The sequence below is a fragment of the Tamandua tetradactyla genome, chromosome 2 (assembly GCF_023851605.1).
Source record: "Tamandua tetradactyla isolate mTamTet1 chromosome 2, mTamTet1.pri, whole genome shotgun sequence".
Taxonomy (NCBI): domain Eukaryota; kingdom Metazoa; phylum Chordata; class Mammalia; order Pilosa; family Myrmecophagidae; genus Tamandua; species Tamandua tetradactyla.
In genome coordinates this window covers 97,250,805-97,273,176 of record NC_135328.1, presented here as the reverse complement: position 1 = coordinate 97,273,176, position 22,372 = coordinate 97,250,805, and the positions used below count along the sequence as shown (strand labels likewise).

Sequence of the window (22,372 nt, the reverse complement as noted above, 5' to 3'; positions counted from 1 at the left end):
CTCTGCCTCCTTCTTTCCATAGTCTTCTCCTACGTATACCTCACATCTCCCCCTGCCTTTTCTCTTATAAAGACCCTGATCATTGGATTTAGGGCCTACCTGGATAATACAACATGGTCTCTCAAGATCGTTCACTTAATTAAATTTGCAAAAAAACTTTTTCCACATTAGGCCACATTCACAAGTTCTGAATGGACATATATTTTGGGGGCCACCATTCAACCCACTACAGGGGGCCAACCCACTCTACCAACCCACTCAGATGCTGTAAGAAAGAAGTGGTGTACAAATTACGAAGTACAACAGTGTATGGCAGGTGTCCTTATTCCTCTTTACTTTTCCTTCCTGCTAAGATTGTGTCAGGGTTTCAGGCAGTTCTTCGAAGGGTGAAAGGTATCTGGGGAATGTGTTAGAGTCCTGCTCAGATAGGAAGTGGGGTAGGCCAGAAATCAGAGGGCTGCTTTTGTTGTGGCCTGTAGGAGAGAAAACATTGGCCCTTTTGTTTCCCTGCTTTAAGAAAAGCCAGTTGTTTGATGTACCACTTAAAAAACATTGAGTTTAACTTGGCACTTTGGGAAAAGACTTAACAGTTGCTGAATTTCAGGCACGCAGTGGAGAAACTGTTTTCCTTGTTATTCTCAGCATCAGTTTTGGGTGGGGAGGTGAGTAGAACATTCACTGGCGAAGACCCCGGAGGCCAGTTTTTGGGCACCATACCTGGAGCAGTTCTGGCTCAGGTTCCCAGCCCTCTGCTGGACTGCAAGATGCTCAGTCTCGTGGAGCATCGGTTCCCTCCTGGGGAGTTGAAAAAAAATAACAGCATTATCTAGTTTTAATATGGACCACGTGAAAAATACGTGAAAGTATGATGATGGAATTGGCAAACGCCCTCTTCTTAGGTGAAGACCCAGATCTTATGTATCTTTCTATTTCAGCAAGTACTCCACAGTGGGCTATGTATATATATCATTGTGGAGGGCTTATGTTTAGCCCCTAAGGACTCCATTTATGTGTAACGTGATGCTTAAAATTAGCATTAAAGTCTGCTGAATGAGGAAGATGAAGCATTATCATTTTAAGCATATAATAAACCCTTAGAAATGGCATCTTTGAAGATTTATTTTAATATCTCACATGTATGACATGTTTGCTAAGTAGAGCACACTGGTGCTTTAAAGGAAAACCACCAGAGGGGAAACGTGTGTAAGGACACCAGCAGGCCCGCTCACACCTGAAGAAAAGTCTGGAAAGAGGCCGGAAGGCTGCTTGATGAGGCAAGGGGGACTTAAATCTTTCCTCCAAATCTCTTTTTCTTTTTCCTTTTTTACATTCTCCCCCCCATGGGCAGGCACTGGGACCACCATGATCTGCCCTCTTTTTCCTCTTTTGTGGGCCCTTTGAGCATGTGCCCTGTTAGGCAACAGTGGAAAAGATGGAGAGCTGGCGGCCCCGAGCATGTGCTCTGCGCAAGGTGCTGCGTTTGATGGACCACTCCCAGCTGTGGAGTAGAGACAGCAGGCACGTCCCGGGGGTCCCCGACTCAGACTCACTCATGTCAGGAGAAAGATACCACTCAGGGCAGCATGTTAGGAGGAATTATCAGTGGCCATTCTCCTCACACATGAGGTCAGGCATGGTGGCTCGCTCGGCTTGGCCTCCCTTTGGGTGCCTAGGACAGGGCCACGTGCTCAGAGGGTCTTGGCTTCCGCAGTGAGTAAGAAGCTGGCCAGTGGAGCCTTCCTGCAGATGCCTCCCAGGCCTCAGGTTGGCATTCTGGTGAAGCTCGCCAGTGAAATCAGCTGGGCACGAATGAAGGTGGGGTGTAGGCCCCTAGGCTACAACTTACTCTGGATTTATGTCGTGAAGACTCTTCCCTTTGGAAAACTTGAGTTCTAAGGACTTAATTCTTTACATACGACTGGTTTCGATTAATAACACAGCCCCACCAGAGAGGTCAGGAGGGAATTAATCAATATTCACGCTCAACAGAGAATGGCTGGAGGTGCAGGCAGAGTGTGTGACTGCAGGGAGCCTCTTGGTGCGTGTTTAAGAGGGGAAGCCAGGTGACAACCCAGCCCTGAGCCATTGCCCTGCATGTTCTTTCTGCTAGTCTTTCTGTCAGCAGCAAGTTTTCCCCTCCCTGTCCCCTCCTCTCATCTCTCCTCCTCTCTTCCCTTCCCCTTCCCTTACAGATACTTGTGTAGCTCTTAACGGTATCTGTCTGACAATATTCTGTGTGCTTTACAGATAAAACTCACTTAATTCTCAGATGAATATTATTATCCCCATTTTACAGATAAGTACCCTGAGGCACAGGGACAGAGCCTGTGAGGTAGGGAAGAAGGTGGCTAAGACCTCACAGGGATAGGGTCTGGGGCTGTATTTCCCAGGGAGCGATGGTTACAATTGGGGGTTGAGAGTGCAAGTGCATTTGGAAATGTGCCTTCTGGGAATAAAAACATAGGATAATAGTACTTCTTTTGCTGTGATGATAAAATTCCAGATCCTGCTTTTTCAGCATCTCCTTCCTGCAGAAATGCCCCATGTAGGGGTGTCAGTCTGTTGCATGTTGGTATGACGGCAAAAAAAAAAAAAAAAATCAAACCAAAAAATGAAAAGCGGCCCTAAAAAAACCCACCAGCTAAACGTAATTTTTTTTTTTTTTTTTACATGGGCAGGCACAGGGAAACAAACCCGGGTCTCCTACATGGCAGGCGAGAACTCTGCCAGTGGCCTGCCCTAAACTGACTTGTTCAGCACAGTAAAGTCACTTTTGATTTTGTGATTTTATTTGAATTTTCTTTTTATTTAACAGGGGGAAGTCAAGTCCAAGTGTTAATATTTGGTGAAGGCAGACAATATAAAATAAAAGCTAATTATTAAGTTTGAAATGATAAATGCAAATAGAAACCATCAACTACATTTTTATAGTTCTTTTTCTGTGACATCAGCTGTTGAGTGGTCACATACAATACTAATTTGTAAAGTATGTGATTAAAGACCTGCCCATTTTCCTCAGATAATTTTTGAGTAAGGCAGTATTTTACACTCTATCAAGTCTCGTCAGTGGCTTATTATGATGTTGCATGCACATCTTTAACTTATTCCTAAAAATTTTAAGTTCCATTTCCAGGGCTTCTGTGCATTTTTATTTTAGCTAAAGATTAAAGCCTATACAGCAAGACTCAGGAAACTCTGGAAACTGCATTTTAAAAAATTCATTTATTGATTTTTAGTTGTGATGAAATATATGTAACATAAAAATCATTTTAACCTTTTGGAAACTATACTGAATTAACCAGGTCATACACAAGTAACAGAAAACATATTTCTTGCCCATGTTTTCATGGGATTCAAGGGTGACAGGGTCCCGGTCCTGCCCGCTCAGGGCTCCGTCCCCTTCTTGTTTGTGCATACCACACTTCATCAAGTTTGCTGTTTTTGCTACTCAATTCCATGACCATTTACGTTTAAAAATCCTGGAGAGCCAGGGCCCACGGGAGCGCTACTTGGACAGACAGTACCCACTAAGACTGAAACATCCGACATCACTCGTAAGAATCTCCATTTGAATCTGACTTGGACCCACTGGGCCTCAGAGATGGGTTTTCTCGGGCATGGTGTGGAGTAACTCGGAAGTTTATTTCCCCTGCTTTGGCTCCTCTGAGGCACGGCCCAGGCCAAGTACAACTTGAATAACCTTCAGGAAAGCTGTGCTGTCCTTCTGTCGGCCGCTGTCTTTGAAAATTGCCTCCAGAGTTAGTGAGCAGGAACAGTTAAGATTTACAAACAATGATGAAGCTTGTCATGCATCTTTCACCATTCATCATCCAGGTGCCGTGCCTGGGCGGTGAAGTGTTCTTCATAAAAACCAGCTCAGTGTGAAATACACCTCGCTGCAATGTTTACTGCTCTGAAGCTCGTCAGCGGCCCTTTATAGTAAATCCAGATTGCGATGTGACATTACAGTATATCATTGCCCAGCGCGGTGGGGTTTACACTAGGAATGAGTGCAGTGCACACCAGATGAGGTGTCCAAATTGAGTTATGTCAGAATTTGGCTGTTATATGGGGATAGCTTTTGTTTTCCGAACACTGAAAGTTAGCTTTATATGTATTTGTACTTATATATAGGCATATACTGCCCATCTTGCACATATACGCAGGGTATACAATATGGGCTGAGGTCAAGTTCGCGCGTGGGCTTCTGGAGAACATCAAGAACGGTGACCAGATTTTATGTACCTTCCAAACTTGTTCATTGAAATGGGCAAAAATGGAACCTTTTGGGGGAACTAGAGTAGATGTTTATTTCGTCATAGACGCGGGTTTGGTTTTGTTATTTGTCAAGTGGTTGTATTTACCATCCTTTTTAAAAAAACACACACACACAAAGAGCCCTCTTTCCTGTCACTGCAATGGTACACAGAAATGATCCCTTTGATGTGAGGGCCAAGAGAAGGAAACCCGTAGGACTGTTTGCACCCCTTCTTGAGTATCCTGCTGCTGAACACACCCACAGGGGGAGGTCTCTGAAGCAGTTGTTTATTTATTATTTTCTTTGACTGGGTTCAGAATCCTAGGACTGCCTCTGTTATCTTGAAAGATGCTGCTTCCAAGAGGAGATTGATGGTGTTTTAGTTTAAATCTGCAAAATAAAGGAGCACACTGAATTTATTGGATGATCAGGTTTATTTAGATTCACCCTAAAAGTGCTGATATTAAAAATGAGCTCCATAAAAAATAATACCCAGAGATAAGAGCAGGCTCTGAAGTCCTACGCTCGTTTGCTTAACACACATTTTTAAAATTCTCGGTTAAGTGTTGCAGGGTCGTTAAGAGAACCATTTTGTAGTCTTTACACAGCTGATTCTACATTGAATCCAGGGTCTCGCCCCCGATTTACACCAGTTTACACCCTTAGTGTCGAGTCCCACTCCCCAGTTGACATGCATAAGTAAGCCTAAATCCTGCCTGCATTGCCGTTTTGCTCTTTTTCAGCCTATGTTTCCTCCTGGGTGGACTGTCTTCTTAGTCGAGTTTGATTAACGTGCCACTTCACAGTTGCCTGAAGCAGTTCAGGGAACAGTTTCAGGTGCAGGGTGCTGGCTTGTAGGGGGTGGGGGGTGGGGTGGTACAGGAGCCGGAAGCCTTCCAGTGGTTTCTGTTCCTGGGAAGGGAGAAATAGATCTAATGAGCCCAGTGCCTGGCATTTTGTTCGAAGTGGTTCGCCCAACAGGTGCAATCAGTTCATTAGGTTTGCAAGATAAAATACAGGATGCCATGTTAAATTTGAATTTCAGATAACGTTGCCCAGAGTCTAGTTACACTAAAAAATTGTTATTTATCTGAAATTGAAATTTATCAAGGCATCCTGTATTATTTGCTAAATCTGGCACCCTATATTTCTGGCTCTTCTCTGAACCACAGTTTTAGGGCTCTGGACTAGGTGGCAAAAATGAAAAGCAAAGGAGAGCAGTACCTTTTTAAAGCATTTTCAGCTGCTTTGAGAGTTGTTTCATTTTTATTTCTAAAAGAATAGTAGTTGTTAAGAGGCTGTGCTGATCATACTTGGAACTGTTTCATATTTTGGTTGAAGTTATTCATGGATTTCTCAGTGAAAGGTTTTGGATTATCATTTACCCTTGAATATAGTAACTGTGTTTTTCCTTCCTCTGGTTAAGTAACTTACGGGTCCAGAAAGGTCAACCTAGTCTTATTTCTTCGTATTTTATAGGCTATATACATTATTATAACAGCAAATGAAAATACATACAATGGAAATTTACAGTTTTCATGCATTTTGTTCAATAGTCTTGTCGTTTTTCCAGCTTAACAGTGAATCTAGAAGCTCTTCAGCATGGCCTTTTCCTCTGAGTCTCTTTCCTTAATCCACTTCCCCTCCCCCAGAAAATAACCAAGTAATACATTCATCAAATGCCAGTTATGTATCTTTGGGCCTAGCATTGTGTTCCAAGAGATGAGCCTTGGCAATGAGCCTGGTGCAGTGCTCACTAAATGTCATCAGGGTCTTAGGGACACATTCCCTTCCCTTCCTCGGAAGAAAGCCTTGCTTCTAAGTCTCTGCAGGGCCTGGAATGGAGTAGCTAGGTGCTGAGCTGCCATGCTGTCACCCAAAACTTGGTTGAGGTCTTCTCCATAAACTTTTTGGAAGGTTTCCTTCTGCAAGTCAGAGAAACCAGATTACACACAAACTATGTGGATAAATTTTTCAAGTATGCAGCCCTTTTTCAGGCATGCTTTGCCCCTGTTATTCCATACCGCTAGGGAGGTGAAATGGGCTTGGTTTATTTATTTGTTTATAGCAGTTTTATTAAGATATATTTCACATGTCATAAAATTCACCCTTTTAAGATGTACAATTTGGTAGTTTATAGTGTATTGACAACGTGGTGCAACTATCACCATTATTCCAAAACATTTTAAACATTTTCATCTCAGGAAAAGAAACCCTGTATTCATTAGCAGTCACTTGCCATTCTCCTCTAGCCCCTGGCAACCATTAGTTTGCTTTCTGTCTCTATGGATTTGCCTAATGTGGACATTTCCTTTTACATGGAATTGTGTGCTATGTGGACTTGGATGTCTGGTTTCTTTCACTTAGCATAATGTTTTCAGAGGTCATCTGTGTTATAGCATGCATCAGTACTTCATTTCTTTATGTGGCTGAATGATATTCCATTATATGGAGGGGCTTAATATATTCTGAATTCAAAACTGGCTCATCCCTGGGGTCATGTCCCATGTAGGGGAGTGGACAGTGAGTTTATATGCAGAGTTGGCTTAAAGAGAGAGGGCACATCTAGCAACAAAAGAGGCTCCCTGGGATTGACTCTTAGGCATAATTACAAGCAGGCCTCACTTTGCCATTACAGAAATAAGTTTCATAAGGGCAATATAATATGTATATAGTGGAATAGAATAATACATCCAGAAGTAGATCTACACGAACGTGGGCAACTGCCTATTTTTTTTTTTTGTTATACTCATTATCAAAGGCTAGTGCTACTGGATTACAGTTAAGCAACTTCAGGTGTTTCCTTCTGGTTTTTCTAAAACCCTAGACACTAAAAAGAAATATCTATATAATGAATCAGTGGTCACAGTCATTTGTTACATCCTGATTTCTCAGTTACACCTCCTCCCTCTCATTTGATCTTCCTGTCAATCTTCAGGGAAAAATAAACTTAGTAAGAAAAACTTTTATAGGGACTTAGAGCCTAGAGCACTCCCTAGGATTTTTCAGGAATGCTGTTGGTTGGGGATACCGTGGTAGTTTGTAGTATCTGGCTAAAGCTTTCCTTAAGAGTAACCTCCAGAATGACCTCACGACACTATTTGAAATCTCTTAGCCACTGCAACTTTATTTTGGTGCATTTCTTTTCTCCCTTTTGGCCAAGAAGGAATTCTGCATCCTGTGGTCCCACTGCCAGGCTCATCCCTGGGGGTCATGTCCCATGTAGGGGAGTGGACAGTGAGTTTATCTGCAGAGTTGACTTAAAGAGAGAGGGCACATCTAGCAGCAAAAGAGCCTCCCTGGGGTTGACTCTTAGGCATAATTACAAGCAGGCCTCACTCTGCCATTACAGAAATAAGTTTCATAAGGGCAAGCCTCAAGATCAACAGTTTAGCTTATTAAATTGGGAGTCTCTAGGGCACTTAACTTCTCACAATGCCACACCAATGTTGAAATTTGTCTCCAACCTGACGTCTTAGACTTGCACTGTCCAGTGCAGTAGTCACTAGCCATTTGGAGCTATTTAGATTTGCATTTTAATTAATTAAATATAAAATTAATTTCCTCTTTCACACCAGCTCTATATGGCTGGTGACTGGTATATTGGATAGTACAGAAATGAAACATTTCCATTATCACAAGTAGACCGTTTCCATCACCACAGGAAGTTCTATTAGACTGTGCTGTATTAGTTAGGCAAAAGCTATTTTGTTATGGGCTTTTAGAGTGTCAGGAAGGGGCATCACAGAGTTTAAACCTGAAAACACAGGAGTGACAGAGGAACCATAGGTTCAGCAAACACCGTTTTTTTTTTTTTTTTTTTTTTTTTTTAAAGGAAGGAAAGACAGAGAAGGAAGGAAGGGAGGAAGAAAGGGAAACATTTTTAAACATTTTCTTGTTTTTATTATATTTTGTTTGTTTGTTTGTTTTTTACATGGGCTGGGGCCGGGAATCGAACCGGGGTCCTCCGGCACGGCAGGCAAGCACTCTTGCCCGCTGAGCCACCGCGGCCCGCCCAAAACACCGTTTTAAAGGTATAATTTTAGTGGGAATGTCAGCCATTATTCAAATAACCTGTCAGGTTGTGGCAGTGTTACAGGTGAACTAATTGAATGAACACAAACATTATTAGCCCATCCTTAGACTTAACCTGTGATGCACACACTGTTTTAAAAATAGCTGTCAGAAGTATTAGCTAGGACTTGGTTGAGCTCAGTCTGAGAATGATAGTGTTTTCCTAGGATGAAAAACTTGTCTTCCGGCCATGGGGCAGCATCTTGGCTTCTTTTCCTCTGGGTGGGGAGGGGACTATTCAGTCTACCAGGCTATGAGCCATGTGGAAGGGCCAGGAATTACATTAAAAGCATAGCACATGGCAAGTGAACTCACTGCCCTTTCCCTCTACGTAGGACATGACTCCCAGGGGTGTAAACCAGTTCTGTCCCAAAGGGGGGAAGAGAGAAATGAGACAAAATAAAGTGGCAGTGGCTGAGAGATTTCAAACAGATTTGAGAGGTTATCCTGGAGGTTATTTCTGCTCATTGTATAGGTAGTTTATGTGTATTGGAGTGGCTGGAGGGAAGTACCTGAAACGATAGAGCTGTGTTCCAGTAGATTTGGTTCTTGAAGACAAGTGTATAAAGATTTAACTTTATAGTGGGACTGTGTGATTGTGAAAACCTTGTGGCCCATGCTCCCTTTATCCAGGGTATGGATAGATGAGTAAAAAATATGGATAAAAAATTAATAAATAAGAGGGGGAACAAAGGTTAAAATAAATTGACTAGATGGAAATGCTAGTGGTCAGTAAGAGGGAGGAGAGAGATATGGTATGTATGAGTTTTTTCTTTTTTCTTTCTCTGGAGCAATACAAATGTTCAAAAAATGATCATGGTGATGAATACACAACTATGTGATGATATTGTGAGCCATTGATTGTACATCGTGTCTGGAATGTTTGTGTGTTAAGAATGTTTGTATGTATTGGGCAGGCCATGGTGGCTCAGCAGGCAGAGTTCTTGCCTGCCATGCCGGAGACCCGGGTTCTATTCCCGGTGCCTGCCCGTGAAAAAAAAAAAAAGGAAATATTTGTATGTTTGTTAACTTTCATCAATTAAAAAAAAAAAACAACAAAAACATAGCACAGGTTGTTTCCTCTGCTCACGTGGAAAAAACCCTACCAAGTGAGGGATGTGGCAGTCGGGTTAAGTTTGACACTTGCCCGTGGCCTTTCAGTGAGCAAGCATCAGACGTTGAATCTGCGGCACACACGTGGGAGTTTAGCCCAGAGATCTGCGGTGAACAGATTTTCTCGGTTTTCTTTAACTTTTGTTTTCTTGTCCCTCCCTGCTGTTTCTATGCCTCTTACAATTCTGAAGGGAAGGAGAATGGAATTTCTAATAGAGCTGTAAGAATTGCAATGCATGTAAAAGACTGACTGGTTTTCCATTTCCTAACTGGCAATGACTAAGAGTTTTTCTAATTGAAAGTGACAAACACTCACTTTTAAAATACTCAGTTTTTAAGGGTCACCTGTAGCTGCTTTATATGCAGGCACTGACGGAACCTCCTTAGATGAGCTCCCAGTTGCAGAGCACTGAAATTCTTTGGTGTCCTGTAGGAGTAGTCCTAAAGAAAGAGGCTGCCAGAGCTAAGAGTAGATAAGCAGAAAAGAGGGGATGATAATGCCTGGCTGGCTGCAGCCTGAAGTTGTCAATCACCCCCTAGTGTTTACAGAAGTGAAAAGTCAATGAGTAGTTGTTTTAATTTGACAGGACTCTTGGGTTGAGAGAGTGTAATCGCTGGAGGGGACAGTTAAGTGGCTGTGCTCCCTGTCAGCTTGTCTAGGTCTGACTCCTGTGCTAAATGCTTTTCTGATGAGCCATAGATTGGGTTAAATACCAGCATAATTGCTGGCTTCCGAATACAGGTCTTGCAATGCCTTGTACTACATTTGTATCAGCACTTGCCTGAGGCGGTTGGGGTTTATGCTGCAAAGAAAGTCCCTATGTTCATTTTCATGAATCAATGTCGGGTTTTGAAAAGCAGTTGTTACAGCGCTAAGTGGGCTGTAATAAATTACACCCCCTCCATACCCATTGGAGTAAATCAGAACTGTTTATATCCATCCAAGTGGTCTTTTGAATAGAAAGGATTTTTGGTGTACTTATTAAACCAAATGTTTGTCTCTAGGAAGTGGAGGCAAATGATTTGCTCATTTTTAAAAATCTGAGAACAGCACTTTAATGCTGTTAAGTCAGAGAGGAAATTGTGTGTATCTGTGTGTTATAGAAAAGTACTCCACCCCGCTTCACCTGCCATGTACGTGACATGATCCCTAAGTCACTTTCAAGTCCGCAGTCGCTTTATTGCAAATTATACCAACTCTGGGTGTCAACCTTATCTTAAACCACTAGTTCATATGAGCTCTAAAAGAAAGCATGGTTTGTTAACCCCCGGGAGTTTAGAAATAAAAAAAACTTAAATTTTGGGACGTGTATTTTTCTCTCTTTCGATTGCTCAGCCTTATTTCTTTATGAAGAATGTGTGCTGACATATTTAGTTTAGAAACTGAGAGAAAACTGTTGAAATGGCTGCATCCCTTTAGCAAATCAAAGGGACCAAAGACACTTGACCCTTTGTGGTCAGGACACACACAATGCAGAGTTTTTGGTGGCTTCATTATTACGAATAGTTGTTTCATATTTAACACTAGTTGAAAAAAAATTATCTCATGATTTTCCTTCTTTTTTTTCTTTTGGACAGACCATTGTTTTCCTTTACTTGCCTTTTCTGTAGGGCTTGTTAGGCCATTTTAATAATACGTCTGTGAGTGAAGCCCTCATAATCTTATATTCTTGTTTTTCTGGGTTCTTTAGTCAGAGGCAGTCAATGGTCTGGAAGTGGCAGGGCGGCGCTGTCCACCTGGGGTAGGTCTTCTGACCCACCTCTGCGCTCGTGGTTGCGCTGCCCCGGCCCATTGCATGCTCGGGCTAGCTCCCAGGTCCCAAGGACCTGTCATTCAGCCCTGTGTATCCTTCTTCTAAGAATTGTCTTTGATTACATAACTACTGGATCTCGATCTAGCCGCTGCTCATCCTCTCACTTTCCTGGATAGTTCAGTGTCTTCCTTTCCAAGGGGCTGTGCCCACGGTGCCCACTCCCTGTTCCAGGGACCACCTCCCAGGTTGCTGAAGACCTCCGTTAACTGTCTGCACATCCTATTGAACCTATTCCCAGATTGCACCGTGTGCTGGGGACAAGCTTGACTCGCCATTCGGTCCCCCCATTTCCCTCATTCACCAAATTCTCTTCTTTAATTAGCCATCTTGAAATTTCCTAAATCATGGTGTTTCCAAAATGAATTGCAAGAGCAGTGCTCCTTTTCCCTGGTTCTGTTGGTTTAAAATATGAAAGTTCCCCATTGTGTAGATTGAATGGTGTCACCCAGATAGACATGTTCTTCATCTTACTCCCTGTTCCATGAGTGTTGTGAACCCATGATAAATAGGAGCTCTTGAGGATGCTGTCCTTAGTTAAGGTGTGTCTCAACAATAAGGGTGGGTCTTAATTTGAATTGTTGGAGGCTTTATAAAGATAAGAGAGAGAATGCAGGCGGGCCATGGTGGCTCAGCAGGCAAGGATGCTTGCCTGCCATGCCAGAGGACCTGGGTTCAATTCCCGGTGCCTGACCATGTAAAAAAAAAAAAGAGAGAGAGAATGCCACGGGGAGAAGCACAAGGCACAGGAAACCTAGAAGCGAAGACAGAGGACATGGCCCTGTGATGGAGAGCCAGGGAACCCCAAGATTGCTTAGGCAGCACCAGAATGCTACTGTCCCTGGGAGGAAGCAAACCTTCTGGTCTCTGAAACTGTGAGACAATAAATCCCCATTGTATAAGCCACCCCATTGTGGTATTTGACATAGAAGCCTGGAAAACTAAGATAACAATACAAAGTAAAAATATTTAGTCCTGTTTCCTGTTACTTATTCTTTCTTTTCATTCATTCCTGGATTTTATTATTTCTTTGTTATAACTTCATGTAGACCACAACTGCCTGGAGAAGGTTATGTATTATTTTCTGTGTAACTCCTAGTTCAGTGCTTCAGGCAAAGTTATTTCTGGTTTTTTTTTTTAATAGGAAGCAATTTAAGCTCATTGGGAAAAAAGTCAAATAATGTAAAAATACATGAGATAGAGCTAGAAGTTTTATAGTAAAGCTTATAATTCCATATATATATTACAATTTTTTGTGTACCCCTCAGGTATATCATAGTAGTATACTCTTGATACCTACCAGAATGGATGATACATTTTTCTTAAATGTCTTTTTGCATCTATCAAAATGACCAAAAGATTTTTCTCTTTATTAATGCAGTATATCATATTAATGAATTTCTTAATGTGAAACCTTCCTTGTATTCCTGGAATAAATCTTATTTGGTCATGAGGCATTTTTCTTTTAATGTGCTGCTGGATTCAATTCATCTGGATGATAATTCCAAGGAGCAAGCATGAGTGAACAGGAAGAGGGAGGAATGAGGCAAAGCTAATAAAAAGTGGTCTTAGCAGAGTCACTGCTGAGGGCAACAGGTGTTAGATCAGCACCCTTCTGAGGAGCTTCCAGAATGCCTTTCAAAGTCATCTACTTAGCCCTTTTCCCTGGTTGGCAGCATGGAGGCCATGCAATATCTGCAGTTACTGTCAAGGCATGGACCATCAGGAGTTCTTCAGAGCTCTGGCAGCCATCCTCAAAAAGTCTGGGAAGCTGAAAATTCTCAAGTTAGGTAGACACCATCAACCTGGCCCAGCATAAAGAGATTGCTCCTTATGACGAGAACTGCGTGCAAGCTACTCCCACAATGCAACACCTGTCCCTGCTGGGTGGTGCTGCGGTTGGTTCCATGATCAAGGTCTGTGGGAGATGTCAGAGAAACAGCATCATGCCCAGCCATTTCAACCAACACTCCAAGAGCATGGCCTGCTGAGTCCTCCAAGCCCCGGAGGCCCTGAAAATGGACCCAAGATGGCGCCACAAACTGACCCCTCAGGGGCAGAGTATTGCCAGGCAGGTGGCAGCTGTCAACAAGAAACATTAGAACAAATGATACTATGCTAATGAATTGCCTCATGCATATAAAAAAAAGTTGACTACCTGAGGATAAAGCAGGAGAAGCATTTTTTCAGGGGCTCCTGTTGCCCATTTCTGAGTTGCACATGTGTGCTTGAAGACAGCTATGTTTGGGACATCAGAAGTCCTGGGTCAGGAGGGAAGCAATCCACAGTCCACCCTGGATGCAAAATGCTGTCAGAGTGAGGAGTTAAAGCCTGCCCAGAGGTGTTACCAATAGAATGTGAGTCAGACACCAGAGATTTCTAGTACAACCTATATATATGAGTTTTATGCTAACACAGACTTGACAGTACATTTTCCCAACTCTGTTTTCCTTGAAAATAACACACAGACGCCTGGCATTTAATTTACATCCTAGATATTGGTGGCGTGAACGGTTATTTCCTTGGAATCTTGAGTAGCTCATCATTGGATGATGAGATCTTTGGTCCATTGCTGAATGGACTTCACTTTCCACTGGGAGCATCAGCCAGGGAAAGGGGGGCATGGAACATTGATTGGAAATAATGTTTAAGATCCATGAGTAGATTCGAGTTTGTTGATGAAGTACCCCATTCTAAAGAGAGTTTATTTTGGTAAGAAAGGCAGAAAACGTGTTATGAGAAACAAAACCTATTTCTGTCTTATCTTATCTTTAAAGAAAAGATAAATTTAAGGGTATCACTGATCCTTCAAAAAATGTGATTGGCTTTGGGGCTTAAGCACTGATCTGTGGTCTAATTATTTTCCTTTGCACTTTTGAGGGAAGGCAGTCTCGCATAATGGTTCACAGCATTGATTTTGGTGGCTCCCAGACCTGCGTTGCCACTTAGTGGCAAATTCCTCCCGGACCCCACCCTGAACCTTGGTTTTCCCATCTGTAATTGTGAGGTGATGGTGTGCATTCTATTTAGTTCTTGTGAAGATTAAACGACGTAATATATGTAAAGGGCTCAGCACTACACCTGGTCCATTGCTTAGCACTCAGGAAGTTGTAGGTACTTTTGTTGGTTGTCTAGAAAGTCCATAATCTCCTTAATTGTATGTTGCTAATTGACTTTGTGACTGCCAGAATTTTGAGAACGATTTCAGGTGAAAATATGCCAGCCAAGACCAATACCAGGAAGTGATGGGTACTGTTGCAGTTTCGTCAGTCCTCCAACATCTTCACGCAATAAATGCCCATACGTGCATGCTACTTTTTCTTCCTTTTGACAGCCTACTCCCCTCTTGCCCCTCCCTCCTTTAAGAGAAAACAATTTGATAAATAACTGGTAAGGCAATATTGATTTTATGTCTTAGTCCTCCTGATGATTTGCATTTTAAAAGGAGATCGGTGTTTATTCTGAAGAAATGAATCTTTAATGGGGGAATTTCAGATGTTGTGGTCTTTGGGTAACAGACGTATTTTGAGGGCAAATTCTTTTGCCTTCTGAATCTCAAAAAACTTGTTCACAAGTAAGCTGGAATCTGCTCACCTCTTTGTATACGTGGATCCAAGCCCTATTCCAGTACATTGGCCTTTGAAGCACTTTCAAGTTTGCTTTATTGCAAATACTGCATTTGTGCCCCCCATTATATTACATGCTTCGTAAGAGGCTGTGTGTCATAAAATATCACTATTTTATAGTATTTCAAACATAGATATTATTTTTACCTGGTTGTTAGTTGTTTGGGAAAGTACAAGAGTACATACTAAATTAAGGCAATTTAGTTAATCTGGTTATCTTAAGTGCGCATCCACAAATGATCACCTTAACCTCGAGAATTGTCCGGACCTTTGTTGGATAAAGTGCTGTTCTCACAGATTGGCAGTAAGAGTGACATCCACTGTAGAGTCTAGACTCCAGTTAATGTGCTTTCTTTCATACCAGTTTGCGGTCAGCAGTTTCATACTTCTGTCAAAATGAAACTTGCTACACAATTATCTTTCATACTTTATTCAACCAAAAAAGTATTTTGAAAGGCAAAGAATAAAAGAAAGCAGCCAGAAATAACTTTGGAAAACTGCTTTTTTCCTCCCCAGAACTTATTTTTGAACATACAGGTAAGGCAGCTTTATCTTCATAAAAAAATAAATGAACAGAAGAAAAACAAAGGAAAAATAGAAAAAGGGAAAAAAAAAATAAACAGAACACTGCTGTTTTCCTTTTCTGTGTAGTTCCTGACAAGATTTTTCTTAAATACACACACATACTTTTTACCATACACTTGGTGTGCCTACTGAATTGTGGCGTATTTTTTCCACATTTATTTCTTTTAACAGCTGCCTCTAGAGCTAAACTCTGTTCGCTGTTTGTCCTTCCAGCCCTTTTGCTGTGAATTCACATGCAGATAAGTGTTTCTGTAGAAATACATAATTTATTTGCCTTTTAAACGTAAGTGGTATCACAGTGAACATGTTTGTTCTTTGCTTTTTCAGTCAACAGTTGGTCTTAGAGACCTTTCATGTTAGTACATGTAGGTCTGCTTTATTATTTTTAATTAACACATACTGTTCCACAGTTTGGATGGATCATAGTTTATTGGTTGATTTCCTAATTCATTGATAATAATTTTTTCCCTTTTTTGATATCATAAACAATGATATAAATAATAATAAAATTATTTATTATTTTATAATAATAATTTTATTTATAATAATTTTATTTATAAATAATAAAATTATTTATTATGAATAATAATAAAACAATGATATCATTGCTTATGTGTGCATATGTGCTGGCATTTTTCTGGGAAGACACTAAGAAGGAGCGCTGCAAACAAAAGCATGCATTTTAGATTATATTAAATATTTTCAAATTAGCCTCAGATCTGGTTGCACCACTTTACATTCCTAACAGCAATTTTAGGAAGTACCGCTTTCCCCAAGCCTTTGCTGACATAATATTATCAGGCATTTACATTTTTGTCTGTCTCATGGGTGGAGAATGGCATTTCGCAGTGTTTTATATTTATGTTTCCATCAGAGAGGCAGGTACCTCTGGAGGGACCCACGTCCAGCTTCCTGGGCAGTCCCTGAGATGCCAGGGACTGCGCCATTTCTGGTCCAGTAGTGCTTCCTCCTCTCACTGCAAGAAAAGTACGAGAGTGGGTCACAGGTCACAAGACAAGCCCCTCCAGCATAGTCCATCTCTGCTGAACAGCCACCTTGCTCTGAATCCCAATCAATCTCCACATAAAAGTGCCGGCACTTGTTCAGGTAAAGGCCCGAGCAGTTTTTAGCTCTTGTAATTGCTATCTCATTACTAGGGGATCTAATCTAAAAGAAGAAAGTCCAGAGCCGTAAATGAGAAGGTTATCCACCCTACTTTCTTATTAACATGGTGTAAGGACAACTGTGTTTCCACTGGGGCTAAAAACATGCTGCCTCCTTTCTAGGAAGGTTTGGGGATATGGTCCATTCCAAGCTAATGGTGTGTGCTTCCAGGTGTGTGAAGTTACACCGGGCAGTTGCTGAGAGTCACACAAAAAAATCAGTGTTTCAATAGCCAAAATGTAGAAACAGGCCAAGTGTCCAGCAACAGACAAATGGGTAAAGAAAATGTGTTATATTCATACAACAGCATATTTTTCAGTCCTATAAAAGAATGAAGCTCTGATAGGTGGTACAACAGGGATGAACCTGGAAAACAAGGCTGAGTGAAATAAGCCAGATGTAAAAGGACGATATCGTGTGATTCCACTTATGTGAAATAACTAGAATAAGCAAATTCATAGAGACAAGAACAGTTTTGGAAATAGTAATGATGGTAGCTGTCATTGTGAATGTAATTAATGTCACTGAATTGTACACTTAAAATGGTAAATTCTGTGTTATGTATATTTTACCATGTTAAACTTGAGGAGGGGTGAGGCAAAAAACCAAAAGAACAAACAGAAAACCCAAGCCATTATTTGACAATCCTTCAGTGACTCCAAGGATAACTGAAGCCAATCAAGATAACCCTGAAGATGAATAACGTTAGGAAATTCGTGAAAGTGAACTAGTGGTTTAATTTCATCCAAGTCATTGTGACAATTTTTATATGATCAGCCTGTGATTACGCGGCAGACAGAGGCTGTCATGTCACCTGAAGCGTCTCTTCCACGGTGGCAAAAGGACGCAGAAATGGATTCACCTCCCCCTTAGCCGCTGAATCTCAGTGATTAGATGGCGTTTAGTCCATTATCGACAGAAAACATTAATGTCTCTATTAAGTAAGGAAAGGTTGTAATTTCTTGCTTTGGAAGTAATCACTTGATGTTAAATTACTGAACTCTGTTTTGTACCCAATTAATTCTGACTTTGAGAAATGCTTAGACCTTTAGAGCTTAAAAGAAATGGAGAGTTGAGAAATCATAACATAATGATGGACTGTTAGTGCTGGAAGGGAAGTTACAGGTTGTGGAGTTCAGGCCCCTCACTTTATATTGAGGAAAGCGATGCTCAAAAAGGATTGACCCAAGGGACAGTGTGGTCCTTAGAGATAGTCTAAACCAAAAATTGTATTACTGTACTACTAGCCGTCTGAGCGTGAGCTGGACTCTGTGTTAGCCTCGTTGATGGATAGGCTTCTCCCGTGGTGGACCTGGTCGGTACCACGCTCTTTCTGTTAGATGTATCAGGGCCCTTGCTACTGCTGACCGGGGGGTGCTGGAGCTTGCTGGGGTGAATTGGCTCATTTTTCATTGTCTCCATCCAGACTTCATGGAAGGTCACATGCGGTGGAATTGGGTACTTACTTATCTACTCTCAAAACACTCCTGTGTGGATTTGCACAGAATTCAGTTTCCCCATGCCTCTGCTTTGGGAGAATGGTGGTGAGTGGGAGGCCTGTGGGGCAGGCCCACCCGCTGCTGGCTGGGTCCCCACCCTCCTCCCTCTGTGAGATACGTGGGCCCTGCTGAAGAGTTTGCATCATCGTCTCGAACCTGATAAAAGGAAAAGCAAAGCTTTTATGTATTCAGAAGGTTTTATTTGTTTGTTTGTTTTGTACCTTTTCCTCTGGGAAAAATAAGATTCCTTAATGTCTCTTTTGACATCTTGAATATCTGGGAGCTCTAAGGTTCCCCAGATGCTGTGGTTCCGTTTCACACTCGGGAATCTCAAAGGAGCCAGCAATCCTCCACCTGGCCCTTGGGCCCTCCCTGTTGTCCCAGGATAGACTGTCCCTTCTCTGTGCTCTGCTGCCCCCGGCTCAGAGGGCCCCCCTTGCGCACAAGGTTGTTTTTAAGGTAGTCTAGGGTTTTGCCAAGCTACTCCTACTTTATTTTCAGAAACACCCTAATAATCTAATAGGCAGTAAAGTCGCCTCCAGCCCTTCACTCCACCAAATCCATTATACATCTCCGAAGTCTATTCTGCCTGGAAAGTGGATTTAAAAGATATGGGAATTAGGGTCCCTGGGGTAGCTGCTCTCCCTGATTCATTTTAGAAGGCAAACCTGCATCTCAGGCGATGCCTTGGACTTCAAACCTGTCTTTGCAACAAAACCACCGCTTTCTGGAGGCACACTTGAGCAGCAGTTCTGTGAGTGCGAGGAAGGAAAAGTTCGTCGCAGAGGTTCCCTGGGAGATTTCAGAGGGAGGCAGCGCGAGAGGTACAGTCCCAGATTCAAGTCTTGGGTACAACCAACCCTGGCTCTGGCACTTAGGAGCTGTAGGGCCTTGGGCATGTTACACTTTCTCTCTGAACAACAAGCTTTTCCCACTGTCAAGCAGGGATATTAAGACACACCCACCCCCAGAGGGTTTTTTGTGAAGATGCTAAGCAAAGTATGATGCCTGGAGCACAATAGGGGCTCAGTGAATGAAATTATTAACAGTTAGGCTAATAAATAATATGGGCTGAACCTCATTTTGTAAACCTGCCTACCAAAGTCAGCATTTACCAGCTTTTGCCTTAAGCCAGTTGTCAGCCTTCTTAGAAATCCCTGTTTCATTTCACCAGCGTCCACCAGCCTCCACTGTTCAGTTGAGGACAGAGGTTTCATTGGTGAAATCTGTTTCTTTTCTTTCCTTTTGTCCTTGTAGTCTCTCCTTTTATATCACCTTTTTTTAAAAAAATTAATTAAAAAATTTTTTAAACATGACAAACACATTCTTACCATGTGATCATTCCATTCTACATATATAATCAGTAATTCACAATATCATCACAGAGTTGTATATTCATCATCATGATCATTTCTTAAAACATTTGTATCAATTCAGAAAAAGAAATAAGACAACAGAAAAAAATGCATATATACCATACATACCCCTTACCCCTCCCTTTCATTGATCACTAGCATTTCAATCTACTAAATTTATTTTAACGTTTGCTCCCCCTATTATATAACTTTTTATTAGTACAAAAACAATACATGCTTATTAAAGTAAATTGAATCCTTTGTTATTTGAAAGTTTGTTTTCAAAGAGAAAGTTCCAAGTAAGGGCTTTAAATAAATGGATAACCTCAGTTTAGAGTCTTTTAAAAAAAATAAATGTTTCCTTATTAACTACCAAGAACATAATTAGCTAATACTAATACTTGTGTCTTTTTCTTTTCTCTGTTTTATCTGGTTCAGTATTACAGCTAGTGATATTTCTTAAGGAAAATAAATAATTCATTTTATTCAGTTCTCTGACAAATAGAGTCCTGCAGCCTCATTGAAGCACTAGAAAACCTGAGAGTTACTGTTAGCAGAAAGAGAATTTTATTGTAATTTCTATTTTATGGTTGGTGAAAAGGACTACATTGTAATTAAGCACCTGGAAGGCACAATATAAGGGAAACTGATTCTCAGCTTGAGATTCTCCCATTGGGAAATCACTTTGGAAGGCTGCAGCTCCGCTGCAGGGTGGGATACTGGCCAGGCATTGGCAGTAACCTTGCTCTGTAAAAATGTGTCTTCCAGATTTTCTGTACATTTTGAAACCTGGATGGAGTAAAGTGAAACTTGAGGATTTATACATTTAAGAGCAGTGTCTTCTAGATAGAGCTGTAGAGGCAGTGATTTGGAAACTTGCTCTGCCCTCAAAGATGACATCTGTGCAATGTTTAGAAGACTGCTCTATTAAAATGAAAATAGCAGCATCAGAGTTAGCAGCATGAAGCCTGTATCTGCCTCTTGGGTGAATTAGTTTAATTGGATGCTTTTCTTCAAAGACCTCAAAGCAGTGTGCTCATAGAATAGGACTGTTTCTGGAGCAAAATGAGGGGAGAGGTGAGGTATAATTTAAGAGAGGATACCCAGATTGGAGATGACCAGAGGACACCAGAAATCCAAGAACAGAAAAGAAGTACAGAGAGGTGAGAGATGCAGAGGGTCAGGCGAGAAGATACTAGAGAAGAAACTTCACCTTCCTTCTCATTTTGTTTCAGGTGGTCCCTGGTGTACATGTGCAGCACTTACTGACCATCTGCAGGAAAGAGAACTAGTGTCTATTAAATGACTATTTTGAGGCATATATTTTTCATTCCAGTAGCCTTAACATTGTTGTTTTCCATTAGTGTATGAGGAATTGAAGTTCAGAGCTGTTAAATTGTTGCCACATAGCTATTAAGTGACCCAGAGCCAGAATTTAATCCCAGGTGTCTCTGATAACAGGAGTGTCTGGTGTTTTCCTTATGGGAACAGAGACTTACTTTATTCACTGCTCCATCTCCAGTATATAGAACAGTGCCGGGCACACAGCAAATACTCAGTTAATATCCATTCAGTTAAGTAACCAGTTAGCAACCTACTGCCTTCTTCTAGGCCGAAGAAGAGTTTTTGTCATATCTTGAGGTAGATAAAGAATTAAAAAGCAATAGTAGTCATCAAGTTCCTGAGAGCACACAGCTCCCTTAGAGGCCTCTTCTGACACTTTGGACATAAAATAAAATGTGTTCTAAAATTTATGCCTTAAAAATACGGTGTAATCAAAAGGCTAGACAGCACATAAATTTGATACTTTATACAATTTAAATAACATTTCTGATTCCCAGAAATCTTATAAATAACTGAGAAAAGCATTTCCACATGTAGATTGGTCATTTTTGAGATGAGCTGGTACTTTCTGAAATTAGCAGATTACTTAAGCTTGAAGGAGCTGAGGTTGCCATTTGTTATTTGAGTGCTCTTTGCCCTGAGCTCGAGGGCAGTCAGTAATGCAGTGAGTGCTGGACTTTCACTCTTGTTTTCAAATTAAAGATTTAATTACAGTCTTCACTGAAGATGAACCAAGTGTGAAAATACCCGATCTGCTTGGAATGTGGGATCAGGGAGGAGTGTGTGGGTTGGAATCAGTGCCTTCGCATTTAAATACTTTCAACAGTAGCATTAGTATGAAATTAATTATATTGTGACCATATGCTGGCCTGTTGGCTAGTCAGTGTCAGTGAAATTTATATTCATCTTGTTTATCATATTTTAGAGCTGAAAGGTTCTTTCTTAAGAGTTATTCTTATAATAAGACTAAGATGGTTGTGGACTTAAATCTCCAGTACTCTAAAGATTTTAGAAGATATACATCTTTGAAATTTATGGAGACTTGCTCTGTGGACTAATACATGGTCTTTTTATATTAAATGTTTCACATATGCTTGTGAAGAATGTGGTTTAGCTCATTGTTGGGTACAGAGGATGTCTTTTGAACCACAGTTGTTGAAATCTCAAATAAATAAATAAATAAATAGAAAAATAAACAATCTATCCAAAACCATTCTAGCTGCCACATTTAAAAGATAGTAAGTAGCTTTAATGAGACTCCTTTATTGTGGAGAAAAATGTATGCCTTTTCAGTCTTCTAGCTTCTAGTTTCAGTCATTCTATTATTTCTGTTAGGTTCCCAGAGTGTAGTTACATTCATTCAAGGACTGGGTTAAAGCATAGATTCATGCTGCCTCATTAACTCGCCAGCCTTGAAAAATGATCTGTTTCACATAAATGAATTTTCCAAGTAACTGAAATTTACTCCTGAGATTGCCAAACGCCCTGCATCCCAACCTTTGATGACAGAAACATTTCTAAAATGGATTTTCTTCTTTCTTGC

General features: G+C 41.1%; 1 protein-coding gene and 1 pseudogene across 1 annotated transcript in view; both read left to right on the top strand.

The window, feature by feature from the left end:
- Window positions 1-22,372, top strand: part of DMRT1 (doublesex and mab-3 related transcription factor 1) — a 116,218-nt gene that overhangs the window by 80,836 nt on the left and 13,010 nt on the right. The gene's annotated exons all lie outside the window — the stretch shown is intronic.
- On the top strand, window positions 12,476-14,951 carry LOC143661237 (small ribosomal subunit protein eS19 pseudogene; annotated as a pseudogene).